Below are 21,662 nucleotides of genomic sequence, written 5' to 3'. Positions count from 1 at the left end.
TTTGCAGACAGATTGTTTATATTTTCCGCTAATCTAAAATATCTGGAGAGACAGTCAAATTCAGGGTGGATATAAGATACTTTTTAGATGGTGCCAGTTTGATAATTTTTACAGGATTATTTTCCAATAAGTTAATATAAAAATTAATTCCCAATATTTGCTGCAGCTAGCATTAAGAAGGGGGTCAGTTGCTTTCCTGAGTAGTTTGACAGACTTTTCTCACTGTTTTGTCCCAGTGAGCTGCCAGATTTGGGATGCCATAATACCAGTAATGCAATTAGGTTTTCTGCACGTTGTCTGGTTGACTTCTCAGTTAAGAGTTTCTTTCCCTTTGGGAATAAGACTAGACAGACTGTCATTTGCTATTACTAATTCTGCTTAGCATTATCACCGGAGCTTTTTTGTAATTAGCTATCTTAGTTGGCTCTTAAATTTTAATAGCCAATTGAAGCTACATTTTAGCCAAGTTCCATATCTAAATTGCATTCAGTCCATTAACAAAGTTGGTTAAAAGGCTATTAAAACAAAAGCCAATATATGGTGGTTAGCACTTACATCTTTGCAGCAGTAGCAGTACCAGCCTCCAATGAATATTCTCAAGAAATGGCACTTCCTTCTAGAAAGGAAGTGCATGAAGAATGACCAAAGTTTGTTTTGGGAACAAAGGCTGATTATGCAGAATACCTGTAGAAAAAAAAAATAAATTGAAATGTGTCTTTTCTGGAAGAAGGCAGGAGAGAGGGCGGGGGGAGGTGTAGAAGGGGACAATTAATGGTTCTGCTCAGATTTGACATGTTCTGGAAAAGCCAAATAAACGAAGTGATGTTTTTCTCCGTTTCAGCTGATCAAAATTATTAGCAAAACCATCTGAAGCACCTTCTGGTGGAATTGTCATCTTGCTGAGTTTAGTTTGTAAAACATCCTGCCAGACATTAAAAAAACTGTAAGCATGCCAGCACATAGGCTCAGAGCACCACTTCTCTAATTGATAGACCCTATAATTTTCTTTTTTACTGAAGACCATGGCTGGATACCTCAGCCTCCCCTGTAATTTAATCTAACATCAGTCTGAATTTTTATCCCTAGTAGCATTTGTTTAAATTAGCTTTTTCTCCTCTTTTCTTTCTTAAGGTGTAGACAGGAGATTAACAGCCTTTGGTTCATCCTGTGACTAATAATGTCTTTCTCAGACTTTTCTGCTTTAGAAGAAAAAAATCTTTTGTGAAGACATCAGATATTAATACTGCTACAGCTTTAACAGAGAGTCTACCAGTTGCTGATGAGCTGTTTCAAGGATGGTTTGCAGTGCCCTGCATAGGTGATGATAGGTGAGTAACAGTAGCTTCATTGTAGGAGGTGGGAGGCAGACTCCAGATTGTGTCTGAATAACCAGTATATATGTGCTTTTACCAGCATATGTAGTGGGACATCTAAATTAGGGTTTCCAGAGTGTACCAGTTCCATTGTAAAACAGCACATAGAGCTGATGCTCTTTGAACATGGGTCAGATCCCATTCCTTGTAGCTGCACTGCAACATCAAACTGATTGGAAAAGCTCTGTGGCAGTAAATGCCAATTCCTTCACCTCCCATTCTGTTTTGGGGGTGCTGGGCTCTTTGCAATGATGTGGTACTCAAAGGGAGAAGGAATCTGTTCTTTGTGAGAAGTGGTTTTCATTATGTCCTTTCTCAAAGGCAGAGAGAAGGCAGATATGGTGGGATCAACTGTTTTGAAAAGTCCTAGAGTCCTAGTTGGGATGTCAGATAGCTTTATGCAACTGCATGCTAAATTGTAGGCATTTCAGTTTTCTTCACTGATATATTTGAGATTCAGCAGCCCAAGTTGATTCCATGAATTCATCTGAATTCCATGAATTATCTCTGTGAATAGTATCTATAGCACCAGTTTGGGGTTTAGAAAAATGGACTACTTTTCTCTACATGGATGTGCCATGTTTTTAAATCACAAACAGTATTGCATTTGTACTTCTTTCTAGTGTCTGTGTTTCATCTTATCCCAGCCAAAACCTGTCTTCTTCCAGACTGAAGCATATTCTGCCCATGTAGTCTTCCATGTCAGATTTTAATGCCCTTGCATTTAGTTCTGCATACAAATACTTCAACTTGTCAAATGGCCCTCAAGTTTCACAGCTGCCTAAGCTGCTATAAGTGAAGATTTTTATTCCCTGTTGTGAATGCTGCAACAAGTCAAAATTGAGGTTTTGCATTTTCTCAGGAGTACCCCAAAAAGTAAAAGAGTTGTGGAGAAACTGTCATTTGATACGAGAAAGATTGGCTCCTGTATTTCTACCCCTTGTCTTGGAAGGTCAGCTTTCCAACCCTGCAGACTTTAGCTGCTGTTATGGGCTTTCATAAGTATACTCAAAAGAAAGGTGATGAGAACACAGTGAGACAGCTGTGAAGTACAGTAGAAGTGAAAAGAAAATATACATTTTTATGAAGTTTCCTGAACTAATTCCTTTTGCCAGACCACTCCAGACTGGAAGAAGCTGGTACAGTGGGGATCTGCATCTGCAGCTTCTGAGAGAAGAAAAATTCTTCCTTGGCAAATGGAGCTAGAAACCCAGAAAATTAAGGATTAATATGTTCATTTATACAGAAGCAGTGAGAACACAATAACATGAAATACAACCAAGGAGGATGCATTTAAAAGACAAAAGAGCCCTGGAAGGGAAGGTACTTAGCTTTGTTCAGAATGCAAACTCTAACATGCAGTTCTGGGAATTGGTGAATTGCACAGTTTAATATTAAAAGAAATTACTTCATACCACAAGAAATACACGATCTGTGCCTTGAAAACCTGAAGATACTTTCCTTTCTCTTTCTGCCAGGAGAGGAGTGGAACACTGGATCTACTTGAAAGTAAGTAACCCTCCAGCTAATTTTGTCTATCTGCTGCTAAACCTGAACAAAAATAGTGTAAGTAATAAATTGAATTCCTTTCTGAAAAGAGATCTATCTATTAAAAAAAAAAAAAGCCTTTATTCTTACATTCTCATTAATCTCTCATTGTGGAGCTGTTTCCTTTGGAATGGTGAGGGTAGATCTGCAGTAGCAAATGTGCAATCCTTGACTCACTTCTAATAATACTTGGTAATAGCCATAGCAAAAAATGTACAGCAAAGAATACTACATTTAGAAGACAATGTAGTGCTGAAAATATCTGGGTGTGGTCTAACAACTGGTTTCCTCTGTCACTGGCAGAGCTGGTCATCAGCAGGCCTTTTTTAATCAGTGTGGTCAAATGTGGAAGAGGAATTTGAAATTCATCTTTTATCCAGACCAGGTATCACCTGATAAATCTCTTTGGAGACTGACAACAGGTTTTTGCCTTTATTATTTTTATATGTGAGATGTTTGTGGCAGTGAATTGTGTCACTGATTTCTTGTTTCCCTTCCTCATGTCAAAGCCCTCCTAAAAACAGTTTTGAAATTTGTCATCCATTTCTGGTAAAAGTGCAGCCCAAGATTTTCTCTAAATCTGCCCAGAATACTTTTTTCAGTGCATGGAAACTATTCTGTTTTGCCCTTTCAGTGGTAGTAGTGCCCAAAATATTATTTGAAGCCAGTAAGGGCTTCAGGTAACCACTCTATCTGAAAATCAAGTTTATGTTCCTCTAAAAATGTATCCTTTGCCTGTTAGGAAGATAATGATATTTTTGGCTGTTAAGCACACTGCTGAATTATCTTTAAAGATTAGGGGTAGGAGCAAAATTGCAAGAGAGACCCTAACAGGGAATGAGTAATTCAGAAGTGAAATTGCATGCTGCAAACCAGTAACTTGAGCTGAACCACAGAACTTGTGCTTGAACTCAACATTTCTTGATTAACTAAGGATACTGTGTCCAAGGTAATGAGGAACTGGAGGAGTGAGAAAAAAATGTTTTGAAATGCATATGTGTTTTTGCTGCATTCTTGACAGGTTTTTTTCATAATGTCTTTGTTATAAGCTCTTTCAAGACATGGGAATCTTCTTGCCCCTCTGTGTAATACCTGCTGCACTAGAATGTGAGAAGTTGAGTGCCTGTGATAAAATTAATTTCCTTTTATTAGTTATTTTGTTTATTTCATGGCAATATGCTTCTTCCTTCTGCCTTTCAAGGGAATATTTTGATTATTCAACAAGTAGTTTAGATTTATTAGACTAATTATTTAGCCTCATTAGATTAATTATTGAAATTATTGAAATTCATGTTGCCCTGAAGACCACAGAAAATGAGGGGAGACGTGGGAAACCTGGGGCACTGGCAGGCATTGGAGTAGGCCAGGGCACAACATTTTGCTTATAGCTGAGGAAATGGGATGGCTGTTCTGGACAGCCTCTCTTGCCCAATGTTGATGATTCAAGGTGTGGGCCTTTCCTGAAAGCATGGCTGCCTTGCTGCTTCCTCTTCATCATATCTGCCTGGCAAAAGCAAGACAAAGCCATCTGCCCTGGGTCTTTCCTTCATCTGTCTCTTTCAATCCTATGCAGCATCTGATTTCTTCCCCATTTCAGCACAGACAATGCTATTTGCGACCCTGTTCTAATCAATCACTCGTGCAATGTTCAGAGCTATCGGACCAGAAGTCTGAGTCCTGCACAGGTACTAGGGGGCCCACTAGGTCACTGTGGGTCACCTGGGTTTCACAGCTTGGCAGGGGCTGTAATATTACATGGAGCTTTTAAGGAGACACAAAAAGTGCATAAGCGTTTCCTCTTTGCTCTCCCTTAAATCCTTTCCCTTGATTTCTTTTTTTCCACTGTAGCGTCTCCTCAGATCATTATAGGTTCTACAGATGTTGTTCTCTCCCTTCCATCCATTTTCACTCTACTTCTCTCCTACAGAAACATCTGACAACTCATCAGAGAAGCCCACACTCACCGTGTTTCCACATTAACATGTTGCCTTTGACAATCATATTAGTTTTTCTGAAAGACCATCAAACTGGTAATTAAGTGTACCAAGGAAGGGATTTCTTCTAGAAAACAGTTTTATCCAATTGTGTAGTGTTCAGCCACCAGAGTGTTCCTTTACTTCATAGGCATGATAGTTTTCTGTGTATATGTATCATCTAAGCTTCTCAGCAGTGCTTGAGTTTCTTAATAGCTTAATAGTCCCCAATGGAGAGCCCCTGCTTATCTCTTGGAGTCTCAAGTATCTAGATTGAAAGATGGACAAAGAATTTTGTAAATCATGTCACATTCCACTGGGAGGTTATTTTTTCTGAGGAAACCTGCCTGAATGCATGGATAGCCCATATAGGTCAGCAGCAAGTAATGGAGTGTCCAAATAAAAATTGCAAGTTATATTTCTAACTGCAAGACTTCTTCAGACAAGTGCCAGGGGATATTATGTGCCCAGCAGCTGATAATTCTAGTAGAACACCAGTCAAACAGGGATCCAAACATCTGGTGGCAAAGGGAATGGCATCATTTTCTGTCTTAGGAATGGCTGCCTGTTCAAAAAGTGGAGCTTTAACAGGAACAGCATTCATTAAGTAAATGTTCATAATTTAAAAAAATTAATGTCTACTAAGAGATTTCCATTCTTTTGTTTCCTTTGTTGCAACCTGAAGATATCTTTGTCTGAACTGGTAAATTTCAAACCCTGCCCCAGTAGGTGCATTCCAGTAATGGGCAAGAACACACGTGCTCTTGTATCACAAGCAGTGACAAGTTTCTAGTGTATGATCTGCTGGCAAGTTATTTAAGCCGTCAGCCCACAAAAGACTATCAAACTTGCATAACTACACACCTTCTAACAGAATTTGTGAGCACTGCCAGTTAACTATGTTTGTACAAGCTATGGTGCAGGTGTGGTCTGTTCTTCCCCTCTTCCTGGTGGCATCCCAATGTCTGAAGGAGACATTCGTAAAGAGGAAGGGTAAGGAACGTCTGGTGGGTTGATGGGAAAGAGGAATTTTAGGAAAGCTGCTCCAGGGACACTTGTCTCCAGGAAGTCATAAGTCCCAGTTCCATGTACGCTTGCTAATCATCACTTCTGCCTTTGATACTATAGGGTATTACCCATTTGCTATCATTTATTGTCATAGGATGCACTAGAATGTTTTTCCATTCTGTCATAAGCTCTTCCAGGTCTTATTACAGCATCTGGATTTCTTACTCTGTGTTTCTCTGAAGGACTCAATCAAACATACATGATGACTGCTGATTTTCTGCATTTAATATTAGTGATAGTTTAATCCTGATAATTAATGAAGCACTATCAAATGTAGTAAGGGAGACTTATAAGTCCAACAAGAAGGTTGGAAAGGTTAGAAAAGAAGGTTGGAAAGAATTAATGTCTCTCTGAATTGAGCACTTCCTTCCTTTTTGAAAACCTGGGGTTTTCTTTTTGTCTTTGTGGAGTATCAGCCCAGTCTAAACACTGAAACAAGGAGGGTGAATAAAACTTCAACAGATCTTTGATCATTCAGACTCTGCAGAAATTCAGGGCAAGTCATTGCTGCCTAGTTCTGTTTTCAGAACAAAGGTTTTTAGAGCAGTCGAGTTCAACAATTACTATTTTTGAAATTTAAACATCACTAAAATACATTAATCTTTTTTTGCTTCCTCCTCATCAAAGTATTTGATTACCATTTGATGGTTGGAGGACATCATAGCCAGAAACCCTTTGGCTCTCACTGCTGCATCCTTTGCAAAGCAGCAGCTGAGTTCAAGACCTGCCCCAGAATCCATGCCTGGTTTCTACCTCCTTTAGAGAGGCTGAGTGGTGTTAAGAGTTGTACATAGCTTACAGAGGGAATACACATAAGTGATACCAAATGGAATTGAACTATTTCTGAAATATCGAGGAGTACCTCTGATGCAGAGCATGGTTCTTTTAAGAATTAGGGCATGCTATTCCTCTACAGTTCTTTGCTGTGCCAAAAGAGGACTAATCAGTGGATTAATTATGTAAAACTTTAGTAAGTTTTGCTTCATACTAATGATGAGGATAGCATGTGCAGAAATTAATTTTTACTTTCAGGATATCTTACAATTGGTCTATTTTACCAAGGTTAAGATTCAGTCCATTCTCTGTTTGACTTTTTTTTTCCTTTCAATGATCCTGACATTATATTGATGAGATAAAAATATGAAAGGGAAGAATCTATAAGCTCCAACTCAGAAAAAGAGCTTCCTGCCCCCCTCCAAGCTATTTTGTCCTTCCTACCCTGCAAAACATAAGCAAGCACTAGAAGAGAAAAATTAATCAACAGCAAACCAAATTGTATAATGAGAGACATTATTTTTCACCTATCCTTTTTAGAAGGGTAATTGAAAGAGACAGAAGTCAACTAAATTTAGTACGCTAAAACAATGTACAGTACTGTGAGTACTTCAACCTAATAGATCAAATATAGTTCTTTAAATCCTTCCCATTGCAAATCCAAGGAGAGAGAATTAAAAGAGGCCTTATTTTCAGAGTTGTTAGTCTGATAACTGTAAAATTTCCAAAGATAAAAAGATGTCCTTAATGCTTTATACTATGTGGATTCAGGTTGGAATATTTTTGTTCTGCAAAGTTTCCATCACCAGAATCTCTTTCCTACCTTGTTCAGGCATTTAAAATCCACATTCAGACCTGTCAAGTCTTCTACTCAGAGAATGAGACTCATTGGGTTCATTCCTGTCTCACATGTTTCTATAGATGGGCTTGATATCGGTCAGAGAATAGATTCACTTTTCAACTAAGCCAATCCAGTGGGCACCTGGGGTCAGTAGCACAGTCCCATTTTCTTTTGCTGCTCCCTGGTTATGTGTTCCTGTCCCATTTGCAGTGCCAGTATTGTTGCTCATTGCAGTGAACTACCTAAACCTGCTGGATGTACAACCCTTTGTTAAAATAGGGCTTAGGACTTTTCGTTGTTTGTTTTTGGAAGTAAAGTTTAAAGCCCCTTTTTAATTAGGAAATAATTCTATTTCCCTGGCTCATAATACTTTAATATTATCCTTTACTGGGCTGGATGTAAACCATTCAGGTACTGGCCAAAAGTAGTTGTTGGGCAGCTCTAAATACGTGTTTTGTCCCAAGAGTTCCACATGCCTTTCTGAGAAATTCCCTTCTACCTTTGAACAGTGGAGAATTAGCAAAGTATCCAATCAAACTGCATCATTGTGCCTCATCACCGATATTTTCTTCTTGAGAAATACACACATTAAGTCAGATGTGAAAGTCAATTATGAGAAACAAATGTTTGCAGGCCAAAAGAAGAAATGAAAACCCTAAAATTACCTCCATTTTCCAACATCGCTTCTAGCAGTGGAGCCTCAGGCGTCATCAGGCATTGTCACTCAGCCTGGTGCCTGCATCACATTTGGCTGTCTCCTTGTCACCAACTTAGCAGGTCACAGGGTTAATTCTAGAATGTCCATTTCAAGCTATTAACTTTGTAATCAGAGTAAGTGTTGGTTTGGAATGTGATGAAGTGGTTTAGAATAATTTCCAGGGCTGTCAAGATGCACATGCTTGCCCTGTGACTGCAAGAGACATGCGGTAGAAGCTCAGTGATTGGCAGGGACAAGTTGGAACCAGTTGCTGCTAGACTATCCCGTATGGGTCATTGCATTACCATAAAGCCATGCATATACAATAGGTGGATTTGATTTTTCAGGAAATGGATTACCAGTAAGTCTGTGAGCTGGTCATGACATTATATTTCACTGTAACATCGAGTGGAAACAAAACACACATCCTTTCTCACAAAAGCAGTGGTCCCCCAGAAAGTCTCTTTGTGTTAGAAGGATAAAGAGAGCCTTCAAAATTTTAGGCCTCACCTGAAATGTGCATGTCTGAAGCTTTGTGTGTTGTAATTATGAAGGGAAGGCATTCTTCCCAGTAGTATATTACCTGTTTGAGAGAAAGAGAAATTACAAAGAACGTGGAGTGCAAAATGAGTCTTGATGTTTTAAATAGTATTGACTAGGTCCTCTAAAGAATTCTGTGGGCTGCTTGATAAAGCAGAAAGAGACAATAGAGAATTTTCTACATGCTGGCTTTGCAGAAACATGTTCTATATTTGATTGTTTCATTGAGTGCAGCAACAGAGTATACAAAACATTTGGGATCAATAATGTTTTTGTACATCTTTTTTCCAAAGATCCCAAGTTATTCTACAAGCACTGAGCATCAGTAGGAGAAACTCATATCTAGGAACTAGGTACCCTCTTCCCCTTAAAGGGAAACAGGGGACCAGAAACAGAGTTCAGCTTGCTCAGCATCACATGCTAAGTCAGGTACTAAATTGCATATAAAATTCCCAGACATCACATATCACTTCATCTCCTGGTCCCTCATACAAGCCCTGAAAAGTGTTTGTTCTTGATTAATTGTCAAGCTAAATTATTTAGGTACAATGTTAATGTCCTGTAGAGGCCTTGTGAAGTAAACCAGCTTCAGCCTATTCAGTCAAATTCAAGGAGCTATCTATCTGCAGTGGAAACTATACAGGTTCTTCTCTAAACTCCTTTAAAAGGCACAAATAAGGACTAGTGTATGTTCTGGATTACTTCTCATGTCCGTTTGCTTTTAAATATGAGGGGTAGCACTGAACTAATCATCTGGCCAGTCCTGTGCTAGGAATTACATTAATCACCTTAAGATGGCAAATCTATGTGCTGCACCAACCAAGCATTCACATGGCTGCTAATTTCCCAAAGCCCTTTAGCAGTTAAAATATAATTATCTGTGTGGACACGAGATGGTTGACTGACTAGAACATAATAGAACATAATTATAATGCTAGTACTCTGTAGGTGTTATGGAGGGCAGAGTTCACACATTTCTGCCTTTTTATCTGAGGTAAATTTCCTAACGCTTCCATCAAGGTAGTCAACATGCTGCTGGCTTCAGTGCCTGTCTCTGTTGCTGAGACTGGATTTCTCACCTCTCTTTAAGAAATGGTGAAACTCATAGCCTGCTTCTGAGAAGTTCTTTGCATTTTATAAACAAAGAATTCTGTGCAAAAGCAAATTCTGATTGCTTAATTACTTGCAACTTCTTCTGCAAACTCCCATTACATTCCTGAAACCTTCCACTTGGAACAAGTGAGCACACTAAACAGACATAACTTTTCTTTGCATTTTGAGGATCTGGTCTTTGCAAAATGGTCTATACTATTTTTATAGGAAGCTTCTAGTACATCGTTAGTAAAAGAACAGGTATATTTACCTTTTGAAATAATTATTTACAATTTCTCATTTTTCTAGTAATTCCATGATTGCAATCAGGTCATCAGTTTTTAAGAAGGGTTCTAAATATATATTCATAGAGGATATTTTCTCAGAAAGGGAAATAACAATGCTCAACCTAGTGTATTAGAGCAGTAAAAGTCTTCCACTGTTTTTACAAGTTTGGGTTAAATGTAAGGTGTTTTGTAATGCTAGTAAAAATAGCTGTGCTTCACTTTCTGAGGGTAATGAGGGAAGACAAAATGATGCCTCCATCTTCTGAAATTTTGAGGGGGAAATTAGTTTGTCAGGAAATGGTTTGAAACTGATGCTCAGGTATTGTAAAGAATGCATACTACAGAGTCCAGCATTCCTAGATCCATCATTGTTGAATACAGCCTCCCCAAGAAGATGTTCCATGCTTTTTTGTATTAAGTGTAATTAGGTCATTACAGAAACATTTTCTGTCTTCCTCTTCTCAGTGCTTGCTACAGCAGCCCAGAAAGAAGTTGACACTTCTCATTACCTAGTGTTTTAATAGCTCTATGTGCAAAATCTCCACTGCTTGTTGGGTTGCCTGCTGGAAGCCAGCTGTGGCCTACCATCAAAAGCTATGTATCAGGTTTCAAGATCATGTCATAGTGGGATGGTAAAAACAGCACTGCCAGGTACTCACAGAGTGGGGTATATCCCTGCCTATGGTTTTGGTCAAGGACAGAGCAAAGCTGGGAGCAGGAGGACCCATGAGGAAAAGCCCAGGAAAGTTTGGGGGTGGGATGTGGGACAAAAAATTGAAACTAAGGATAAATTCTGCATCCAAAGGTAGTAGTGGACTTTCTGATACTCCATTCTCCAACTCCCCAGTGGGGTTTGCCACAGTTCACACAGAGCAAGGCCAGAGTTAAGTCATGCAAAGGGCCCTCCTGCCTGGCAGAGGAAGACCATGGCCATGGCACCAAAGGCATGCTGGAATCTGGAGGTTGGGCCAGGCCTGCAGCTCAGGCTTGTCATCAAGTGCAAAGCAGTGTGGGCTGCAGGAAGGCCAGTGGGTTGTGAGACCTGGGGTGGTACTGGGGGATGACAGCTTGTGTGTTCAGTCAGAGAGCTGTGGGGCTCTGCAGGTCCCCAGGAGGAGTGCACTTCCTGGGATCTGGTGATTTGAGTGATTACAGTGAAGCTCAGTCAGGAATTTGTGGTTGGAGGAAAAAAAAACAATTAATACACAGAAGAACTCCTCTTCATGTGGGATGCAGCTTCTACTTACCTCCACCTGCAAGTCCATAAAGACACTTGAAACTTCCCAGCTCAGGCTCCATAAACACACCTAGACCTACACCACAGCTCTGGCTGACAGACTGCCAAAGCTTTTAAAACTTTATAAAGATATATAAACTATATATGTACACTGGAAACAATCCAGATTCGAGAAGCATCTGAGAAGGCACGTGGTAAACACAAAGTCAGTAACTTTTATATAACATGAAAGCCACTGGTTTGCCTCAGAACTGCAGAGCTCTGACCACAGTGGATTTAGAAAGCTGGCTGGCGTGGCTTAAGGCAGACCTATTTCTGTGCTGGAGAAGTGATTTCCCAGGGATTTGAGGGAGAAGTAGTATTCCCCTTTAGCTAAAAGTGTCTCTATGCCTCTGACTGCCTTATGGAGCCAACTACATTAAGTGCACAAAATATGCAGTTGTCATCCAGGGTACAACTGGATCTGAGCAGAGTCATTGTCATTTTCTCCTGCCATGCTAAATCTCTTCAATTTACAACTTCTTTTTCCTTATACTTTCAATGTTCTGCGGCTGCTTGTAAACCTGTGAGTTGTACCCAGTTCAAGTCACCTTCTACACAAAGAGCATTCACAAAAATGTAGCTGTGGGCTTTTGTCCACATAAAGACATTTCGGCCACGGGTGCCTCTGTTACTGAACTACTTGCTGGCCTTTGAGCCTTCTGATCCCCATTTCAGACAAGTGGTGTGTTTATTTAAAAAATCTTCACACATATTCAGGTTTTACCGACAGGACTCACAGCCACTTACAACCACAGCTGTTTCCAGCCACTCTGTGGCAACAAAGAAGTAAGTAGGTAAAAAAGGAGCTAGAAACTGTTTTCAAAAGAAAAACATCCTTAGAGGAAGGGAGGTCTCACTGTTCCATCAGAAGAAGGATGGCTCAGTTCTGGGTTTGCCCAAGGTCTGGGGTCGGGCTGCAGTCCCCCTGGATGTCATCAGGAGCCTCTCACAGCCCTGTACTTTTCATTATTTGAAGCTCTGTTTTTCAAAGAATATTTATGCTCTCAGACTTCTCAGCTTCTTGTTTCTCCGTTTTATTACCTCTGAAAGAGTTAACAGGAGAATGAGCTACTAAGCCGGGAGACTGATAAGAAAAAGGGACCTGAAGGCCGGGAAGGGCTGTGGTCCATTGTGAGTGGTGGGGCTGAGTATGGGCACTGCCAGCTGGATCAGTCGTCTGGGAATACAGTTTCAGAGGCCCCGAGCCTGAAAGAGTAACCCCCAGTAAAGGCTCATCACCCCCGCCCTGCTCTTGCCCTTTCTGTGGGCCCGGGCCCACTGAAGCATTTGAGGGGTGTGGGTTCAGCAGGGAGCGGGCTGAGCAAGTGCCATGGGAGGGCAGCATTGCTCAGACACACAGCCCGGCGCCTTTCAGCCTTGTCCAGCACACATCCTTGGAAGGGCTCCTCCTCTGAGAGCCCCTGCACGCTCCCGGTCTCATGGGACCTGCTGCCCCGGCCATCAACCCGGGACACTGCAGGAGAGCCTGGCTCATGGGGGAACCGCTGAGGCCATCGTCAGCTCACCTGTCCCTCGGACAACTCTGCTATTCTTGAGCTAGTTTGGTGAGGTTTTTTCCTTTTTTCTTCGAGTGTCTTCAAAAGATAATTACATGGAGCTGGGGCCGTTTGCTCAAGTTACTTTTAATTCCCATGGTGGTTGTAATGAAGTGTGTACTGCACATCCATTTTACTAAAGTAGTGTATAAGGACACACTTGACTTGCTTTTCCTCTGCAGTTGAGGAAGGACAGATCATTAAGAAAATGGGACCGCTACCTTATTGGAGCCTTCAAACAGATCCCCCGGCCTCACTCCTTTGGAAGAGATGCAGACTGAGTCTCTGAGATCTGCGGAGGCTTTGGTAAAGGGCTTTGAAATGCTTCCTCTTCCCCCAGGATGGTGCTGCTCCAAGCATCATTGCAGGTTTTATCTCAAAGCAGACAGGCTTGCTAGTGAACAGGAGAAGTGTCCATTAGAGGAAACATGGGAGAAACACCCTGCACCAATGAACAAAACCATTTCTGAAGATTTCCACTTTGTAGTAATGCCGGCAGGTGCTCTTCCCACATGATTCAGTTGGGGGTTGGAGATTTGTGTGTTTAGGTGCTGGCTGGTCTGCCTCATGCTGAGTGCCCAAGGTGCTGTCAGAGGACAGACATTTTCACATTCAAATCCTCCTTTCCCAGTTCTTGACTTCACAGAAGTTGAAGCACATACACAGATGCATGTTCATTTATTATTTCCTGAAAAATTATCTCCTTGGAGCTGCTGTCCATAGAAGTGCTATCCTGTAGTCTCTCACAGAGGAACTGATGACGGGGATTTAAATCAAGCCCTTCCTGTATGTCAAAAGAGTACATAACTCCCCAGCCAGAGTGCATTTTGAAGCTGAGATTACATTGGAGCTTTCAAGCTAGATATATTTTATATAAAGTAATTGCCCAGTCTTGTGTTTAAGATATGCACTCAAGTTTCTGTCTTTGATCTAAGAAATGCTTATTTCCCAAAGTGGAATGGTGTCAATAGGAAATAATCATATCTCAAATAGCTTTATTGCTTCAGGGCTGGGGTGCTGTCCTGGAAGACTGAAAATAGGGTTGTTGTGTTCCAAGTGATCTACCTAAACATTGAAATTTGTGGATAAAAGTCAGAGGTGAAAAAGGGGAAAGTTGGCATCAGCAACATTGTAACGATTTAGACTTGCATTTTCATTAAAAAAAAAAATTAAACAGAAGTTACACAAATAATTCTTTTCAATCCAAACAAAATACAAGGGTTTTATCTTTGTCACAGAAAACACAAAAATATAGGTGGGTTGGATCAATTTTATTTTCTTCTTTTATTTTGGTAAAAAATATTCTTAAATATGCTTATAGGGGTCTATGCAGAGATTCATTGAGCAGAAACCTGTTCATACTTTTACAATGCTTTGATCACTGGACTTGGCATTGTCTGTCAAAGCTTTGATCAACATGACAAGATTATAATGAATTTTTGTCCATGGTGAATAACCCAACTTCCTTCGCTAGTACGAAAGGGAATGATAGTGGTTTTTTCATATCTACAGATGAATACAGACATTTAACTCTATTCTCTAAATTCTCTACAGAATTTAACTCTATTCCAGGAAGGGATAGAGTTAAGTTCCTAATACTTGTTAATAATTTGCTTTTATATTATCCTGCCATCCTTCATTTCTTCCACAAAGTTTCCTAATGTCAGGACGTACTAGGACGAAAGTATTTGTTTAGAGGTAACTGGGGACTGAAGCTCTTGCTTCTAGGATCAGGGACATCACTTAATCATGAAAGTGTTCCACCACTGATAAGGTTTTTTTTTCACCGTTCTGCAATTCAAGGGAACTTTGGGGTCCACCTATGTAAAGGACCAATGTAAACTCTGAAGGACCCCTAAAAATAAACCCATTTGCTATTTATTATTTTATAGCTGAATATGGTAGCTACTTCAGAGTTGTGAAAAGAGAAGACATCCTTAGTTGTCTCTGCAGAGCATTTGCAGACTAAGGAGTCAGCAAGCACAGGTAGGATATTTAAAATCATGCAGTGCTCTGCTACATTTTCATAGCAAGGAAAATATATTCTCCTATAGGAATTACTGTGTTCAGTGCTTTTTATGTTAAACAGATAGTAGCTCAGATTTTAGGAGTCCTTCATCCCTTAAAGAATGTTAGCTAAATCTACTACTCTGAGTTAAAAAATTGCCATTGTTGTATTAAAGCATTGGAGTCTGTCACAAAGAACCCCCCCTTTGAACTCTAGATTATAATGAAGAGATCATATAGAAAAGAGAAAACCAGTTAATTTTGCAGTGAGAGTAAAACACATTCTTTGAACTCCCCAAAGGCAGGTTTTCCTGTGGTGAGGCCTCAGGAGGAATAGTAAGCAGAAAATGATTCCTGTGATGTTTAGGCTTGCGGTTTGCTGCTTTGCAATGTGACACATAAATTGGTGGACAAAAGTGTTTATTTTCTATTAGGTGTTGCTAATGAAGCATCTGTACTTCTTTGAGAACTTAAAGTGAACTCCAATCCTGCATTGTTATGTTCAGGAGTCGGTGCTGATTTCTTCTCCGTATTCCCCTATGGCAGCCTTAAATGCCTTTATTTTGCCATGATGCGAGATTGGTATCAGTCTATTTTCTTTCCTTTCTCACTGTATCTCAACTTGAATTGAGCTTTTGGTGGGCTCACCCCATGCTTCCCTTAGTATCACATTTAAGGCGTCCAGATGGGGTGACAGAATGGAATAAGACACCAGCCCTCCATCTGTTAAAAAAAAAGAAGAAAGAAAAAAAAGAAGAAATTAAATACAAGGTTTTATTGTTTTTTAAGTAAGAACAGATACAGTCTGTATGTCAAGGCCAAACTATATGCTATTAAATCTAGCCTTTGAAGTCTTCCATTGGGCTGACCAAGGACAGCTGGCAAACTGTTATCAGTTGATATGGGATTAGGTCAAGTCGAAGTTCAAGACTGAAGGTAACAGTAAGAGTCTCAGTTCAGTTGTCAAATGTATTAGTTTATTTAACGAACACCACACAGTCAGCATCTTTGCTACTGTTCTGCTAGTTTAAAAATTGGGAGATTTATTTACCCAAGGATCTCCACACTCTTTAGAAGTTTAATATGGCAAATGTATCTGTTGTAGCTTAGTAGCTGAATAGCAATAAAATCTTTATTCTTTTGGAGGAGAAAAGAGTTTAGATTTAAGATGTACCAGCCTAAGATATACTGCAATTATTTTTAATTTTTTGTTTTATTTTTACCTGGCTCATATATTTGCATCATTTGCCTTTGTGTTTCTATTTTCTTTGCACATGCACCAATTGGAGAAACTGATTACTAGTATCAGATGTAGGGAAGGCTGTAGCAGCATTTCATTTCTTACACTTTATTTTCACACCCAAATAATGAATGAAGACTATTGACCGTGAAGCTGAAAAGCTGCATACATGTCAGGCTGTCTATTCTTCAAATTTGGCAGAGGAAATGAACTTGCCTTAAAAACAATCTAACCAAACATGTTTAGAAACAGCTTTTGCAGAACTGGCTGATGTTTGCCATATGACACTTGCAATGGACATTAGACATAATTTGGAAGCAAGCAAAGCAGTTAAGTGTATGTCAGTGAAAGAGCTGAGACAAAATGAACTTTCAAGATCTGGTCATAATCTTACACAATAATTCGTTGTCAACCTCATGATTTAATAGTGTGCACGGTTTATAGAAGGTAAGGACTGATGGGATGAGCCTTTGCTAGCAAAGCTAGAGCTGAAAATGCTCAAGGTAACTTCCTAAAGAAGAGCTCTTCTTTATAGCTTAATTTTTTTTTCTTCCCCATAACTCCTTTACAAATTCAGTGAAAAGGAAACTCTTCTCTATAATGTGTGTTCAGGCAGAAAAGAGGAACAATAGTCATGAAGCCTGGTAAAGTAAAGTTTTCTACAGTCATAGGAGGAAAAGCTGCTGTTGCAGCATAGGAATTACTTTTCAGGTATATAAATCATGAAATTAAAACAATCTAAGGTTTTCCTAATACTGTTCAGTAAATTATGGGTACACATTGACTTCTCCATATGACATTTGTTCTTTTATGTACTTATTACATATGTTAATGTGTCATGCGAATAAGTAAATATTGCCAGAAAAACAGTACTTTTGAAGTTGTGACACTTTGTGCTTCATCACTTGACATTCAACAGCTCTTCTTAATTTTTACAGTTGGGATGATGTGTAGCTGACTGTAGCGTTACACTGTGTTACTAACACATCCAAACTAAAAAAAGAGACAACCCTAGAACTGTTTCTGGTTCACTCTCAGCTCAAAGAGGTTTCTGTCTAAAGGCTCAGGACTCAATTCACATTTAAACAAAATTTTAAGCTTGGCTGGAGGTGGTGGGAAAATCACTTCATACCATTTTTCCTGTTCCCTGGACTTGGCCTGGCTGAAACTACTGTTGTAATAAGGCTGTGGGCTTCCTCCTGCCTGTCACAAGGAATGCTGTAGTTCCCTGAGTACTGCTGAACTTCAGGGCTCAAATGTGGTGCTGTCTGGTCTGCAGAGTCCTTTGCTATGCTCCTTTCTCCCCTTGTTGCCTGTTTGTCTGTGCTGAGCTAGCAATCCCTGGGCAGAGTGACGGGCAAGTTCCGGCAGCAGCAGATGGACAAGGCACAGCACAGCCCTGCAGGCCTCCTTCGTCTTTAGAGATCCACAATGTTCTGCACTGTAGTAGAACATAAATTTTTTAGCTTCAAGTTTCAGCTACAAGACTGGTAAATCTGGAAAAGTCATCTATGCAGACTGGACTTTTCCTTACCCACTCTCCCAGGCAGCTGTTTCAGATTCAGGGAACAGGGTGGGAGTGAGTGCAGAAAATAGCCATTAGAAACTTGTTGAGCATTTCAGTGAGCCTTTTCTCACCTCAGTGTAAGCTTTACACAGTTACCATAGACTACAAAAATGGAAAACTATAACAGGTGGAAAGAGTCTAGGATCTACTTTCCAGACATGTTTTAAAGTCACTCAGGAGAAGCAAAACATTTTCATTTCAGAATGTTGGTCTTTTCCACTTTCTTTTTGATTAGCCATTTATAGTGCTTACCTTAACTAAGACCGATGTCTGTACTCCCTACTTGAATAGGAAAAATCTTCCATTATACTTGGCAACATAAAGGAATGTTAAATAATCAAAACCAAACTGCATTTTCTCAGTATATTTTGGTATCCAAATGTGTTCAAAATATGCTCATCTATACGTGGTTTGAGGTCCTCCATGTGTATTCCTGCTGTAATTTCATTTTCCCCTTTTTCCTGTGTTCTTCTTTCTGCTCGTTCTTTTGAGAAGCGATCCACAGCCTCCTTGGCTTCAAATTTCTCTGGCTACTGCAGCTTCCTGAGGTTTTGGTTAGTATTCTTGGTTTTTTTGAGGTAAATAGTGAGCAGACTGGATCTCTAGAAGCACTTGGCCTCCCACATCTAGTGTTAATGTTTCTCTTTGAGGATCCACCAGGTCCTACACTCCTGAAGCTGGAAAGCTCTCGGGAGATCCTTCCCTTCACTTTTGGACCCAAGCTGACCTGCCCCCAGATCTGCATATAAACCTATTTGGGCATATTTCCTATATCCACTTCTGCCTACAACATTTCTCTTGGACATTAATGTGTCTTCTCAAGAGACCTGGAAAATTCCTAGAGCCTGATGTGCTTCCTGTGATGCAGAGGAAGATGTTGTCCCTGTAGGGAGAGAGGTCAGAAAGGTGTAACACCGTAACATTTGTGAGCGTCTTTGGGGCAAGTCCCCCTACTCTGTTGCACTCAACATGGACTGCTCCTTGTGTATTTGCTCTGGGACAGGCCTCTTGCAAACAACAATGTCCATATGCTAAAGCAGATTAGAGTTCATGGGTGAAAATTGAAAATTAGGCTCATTGTTGTAATTTTTCTCCATAAATAGCAGCAGCAATTGCATTGTTTTGTAAAAGGCTGGGATATAACAAGTATAAATGGTACACTCCAAAAAAAAAAAAAAAAATCTGTTCTGCAATATCCGGGGGCCATGGCTGTCAAGGGCCAACACAGCCATCAAGAAAGTCTAAAATTAAAACAGACAAGTTGCCAATGCATAAAACTGCCATCATCATGTTCACTTCCCAGTTTGTTTCAATGACCATCCCATCTGTGAAACATATTTCTGTGGGACAGTTAAGGGTTGCAAGTATAAACCAGCCCATTCCAGTGAATGCCACAACCCAGGTGTCGCTCTTGTTTGAAAAATGCCTGGGTGGCCCCACTGCCAAGGATATAACCACAGATAATACAATCCAGAAATCCCTTTCCAAAGCAGTGAGTAATTGAAATTTATGTACTTGCATAACTCATTTATTGCTGTGAGAGCAACGAATCCAAGGTTGTCAGCTCCAGCCATAGGGGTTGTTCCCTGATCCAAGAGGCCTGTGACTTTATTGCTTGAATGGGAGAGCTGGGGCTGGTGACTGGCACTGCTGCTTAGAGGCTGGGATGTATGGCTGGACACATGCTGGACGAGAGGTAAGGGCACAGACTTCTCTCTTTGGCAGGAAGAAAAACACCTCAGCAGGAGTGATTCAAGTGGGTAGAGGTTTCAGTCCGAAGCCTCAGGCCAATCTGATAGGCTCTGTTTTCTCGAATGGAAAGTCTCTGATTTGCCTCATTCCTAGCACTGTGGTAGCACCCACAGATTCTTTTCTATTTCAAATACAAACTTAAAGGCTTTCAAGGTTTTCAAGGCTTTCAAGGTCAGTTCTGGTTTTATGCATTATTGTGATTGAGATTTGGGAAACAAGTTTGGAATACCCATAAGAATATCATGCTGGAAAAAGTCCTTACATCTGGGAAATCTGTTTTCCCTCTTGCTGCTCTGTCGTGCATTGAGCTGAGTTCATAACTACCCTAGAACTTCTGAAGATGCATATCTGATAGCAAAATGGAAAGAGTTTTTTCTCTGAAGGGTCTGTGAAGCTCGTAAGTGACCGATGCTAAGTATTACTGTGACTAACTAAATGATTTGACACAAAGGTTTGTTTTAACAAGCCTGTGCTCTTGTGTCAGGCATCAAGCAGGGACACAATCTCAGGGCCAGGACTCTGGGGCTCACTTTGTTTTCTCTTTTCCAAAGCAGTGACCCTTTCTTCCATTTTACTGTCTGTCATGATAGTTTTCCCTTCTTTTAGAGAGATGAAGGAGTTCTGTTTAGAATAAGATGCTCCTAATGTTGCGTAGATTGGACAAAAGGTACAACATACTATCACCAGCTTGCTTATTTCAATGGCAAAATCTTCTGAGAGTTACACTTCTGTTTTCTAAATATTGAGACTTCTGACATGTAACCACAAAGTTGCTGATGTCTCTTCATTCTTAAAAAAAAATGAGACAACATAGTTTTTTTAGGGGAGAATGGGCTGAGACTTTGGTTTCACATTTAGACAAAAATTAGATTTTTTTTTCCCTCTTGAATGGGGAGAAAATTATTGACTGCTATTGCTTATGGTGACAAACTTCACATACACTGAAATTAATACCAAGAGGTTTTGCACTCTGAACTGGGGCTATTCTTATTCCCAAAAGCTCTCTATGCTCTACAGATGGTGGAGAAATTAAATTTCGTGGCAGCCTTTTCTAATCAAGGAAAATGGGGCATGGAAATGTCAGTCAACCTGCTCTTGACAGTGAGGGGACCATAAGTTCTACACACTTCTTGTTACCTGACTTATTTTTTTTCTGCACAAACAACTGTCCTATATCTTGCCCTGAATCCCGGGTCAAGCAGATCTATAGTGTGAAGATTACAATAAACCCCATAACAACATCTTCTCATCTTCCTTCCCTGGTGGTGAGAGACACTGACCGAGCTGAATATATGACTTCCTATGTCCTTTTAACCACAGGCCTGACCTTTTACATAAAAGTTTCTGTCTTATGATAGTCTTGTCAGGATTTACCGGTTGTGCTTATTATTAATTAAGAAGTACTAAGTTTAAAAGTCATTAGAAATCAAATCACAAAGGATAAGTTAAAAACCTTTCTGTGAACTTTGACATGCCCCTGTATTACATCTAAACCCACACCAACAAAAAGAGACATTAATAAAATCATTATATATTTGAAGAGTAACACCTTGCCCATGTAAAGTTTATGGCTACAAATGAATACGTGTCAGGGAGCACCATCAAGTCCATTAGGCCAAAGATTTCACTGTTGCTATTCATTTAGAGGGGATGGAACTTGTATGTTGCCATGATGGACAGTAACATAAAAAATTTAAAGAGGGATAAAAGACCCTTTCTCCTTTTTCAACCTGGCCTTATAAACCACACACACTTCTAGGGAAGTATGAATAAAAATAAAACTTGCTGCCATGATTTACTCATTCATAAATCTTTTTTTTTTTTCTTTTAATCACTAGAAATCTATTCCAGTGCATGTAAAGTCTTAATGAGACCTAGTAACATTATGAGTGCTGGGAGCATTCGCCCTTCAGCCTCATGCCTGCAAACGCTCTCGAGGCATGCATATATCTCATTATGGCCGAACGCCCTGTCATGTGTTATTCCTTACTTAGTGACAATTTGTCATTGTCGCCCTTGACATGTCACTCTGCTGCAGAAGGATTTGACTTCAGCGTAAGATGTGACA

At 40.1% G+C, this 21,662-nt stretch overlaps 1 long non-coding RNA gene across 1 annotated transcript in view; it reads left to right on the top strand.

Annotated features, from left to right (window-relative positions):
• Positions 1 to 5,806: 5,806 nt before the first annotated feature.
• Positions 5,807 to 21,662, top strand: part of LOC116445880 — a 162,801-nt gene continuing 146,945 nt past the window's right edge. The window contains exon 1 of the long non-coding RNA XR_004240923.1: positions 5,807 to 5,887. This is a non-coding gene — a long non-coding RNA (uncharacterized LOC116445880). The remainder of the gene's footprint in view (positions 5,888 to 21,662) is intronic.

Source organism: Corvus moneduloides, chromosome 6, assembly GCF_009650955.1.
Source record: "Corvus moneduloides isolate bCorMon1 chromosome 6, bCorMon1.pri, whole genome shotgun sequence".
NCBI classification, from domain to species: domain Eukaryota; kingdom Metazoa; phylum Chordata; class Aves; order Passeriformes; family Corvidae; genus Corvus; species Corvus moneduloides.
Note: the sequence above shows the minus strand (reverse complement) of the source record. Positions and strands in the feature narration are given on the sequence as shown.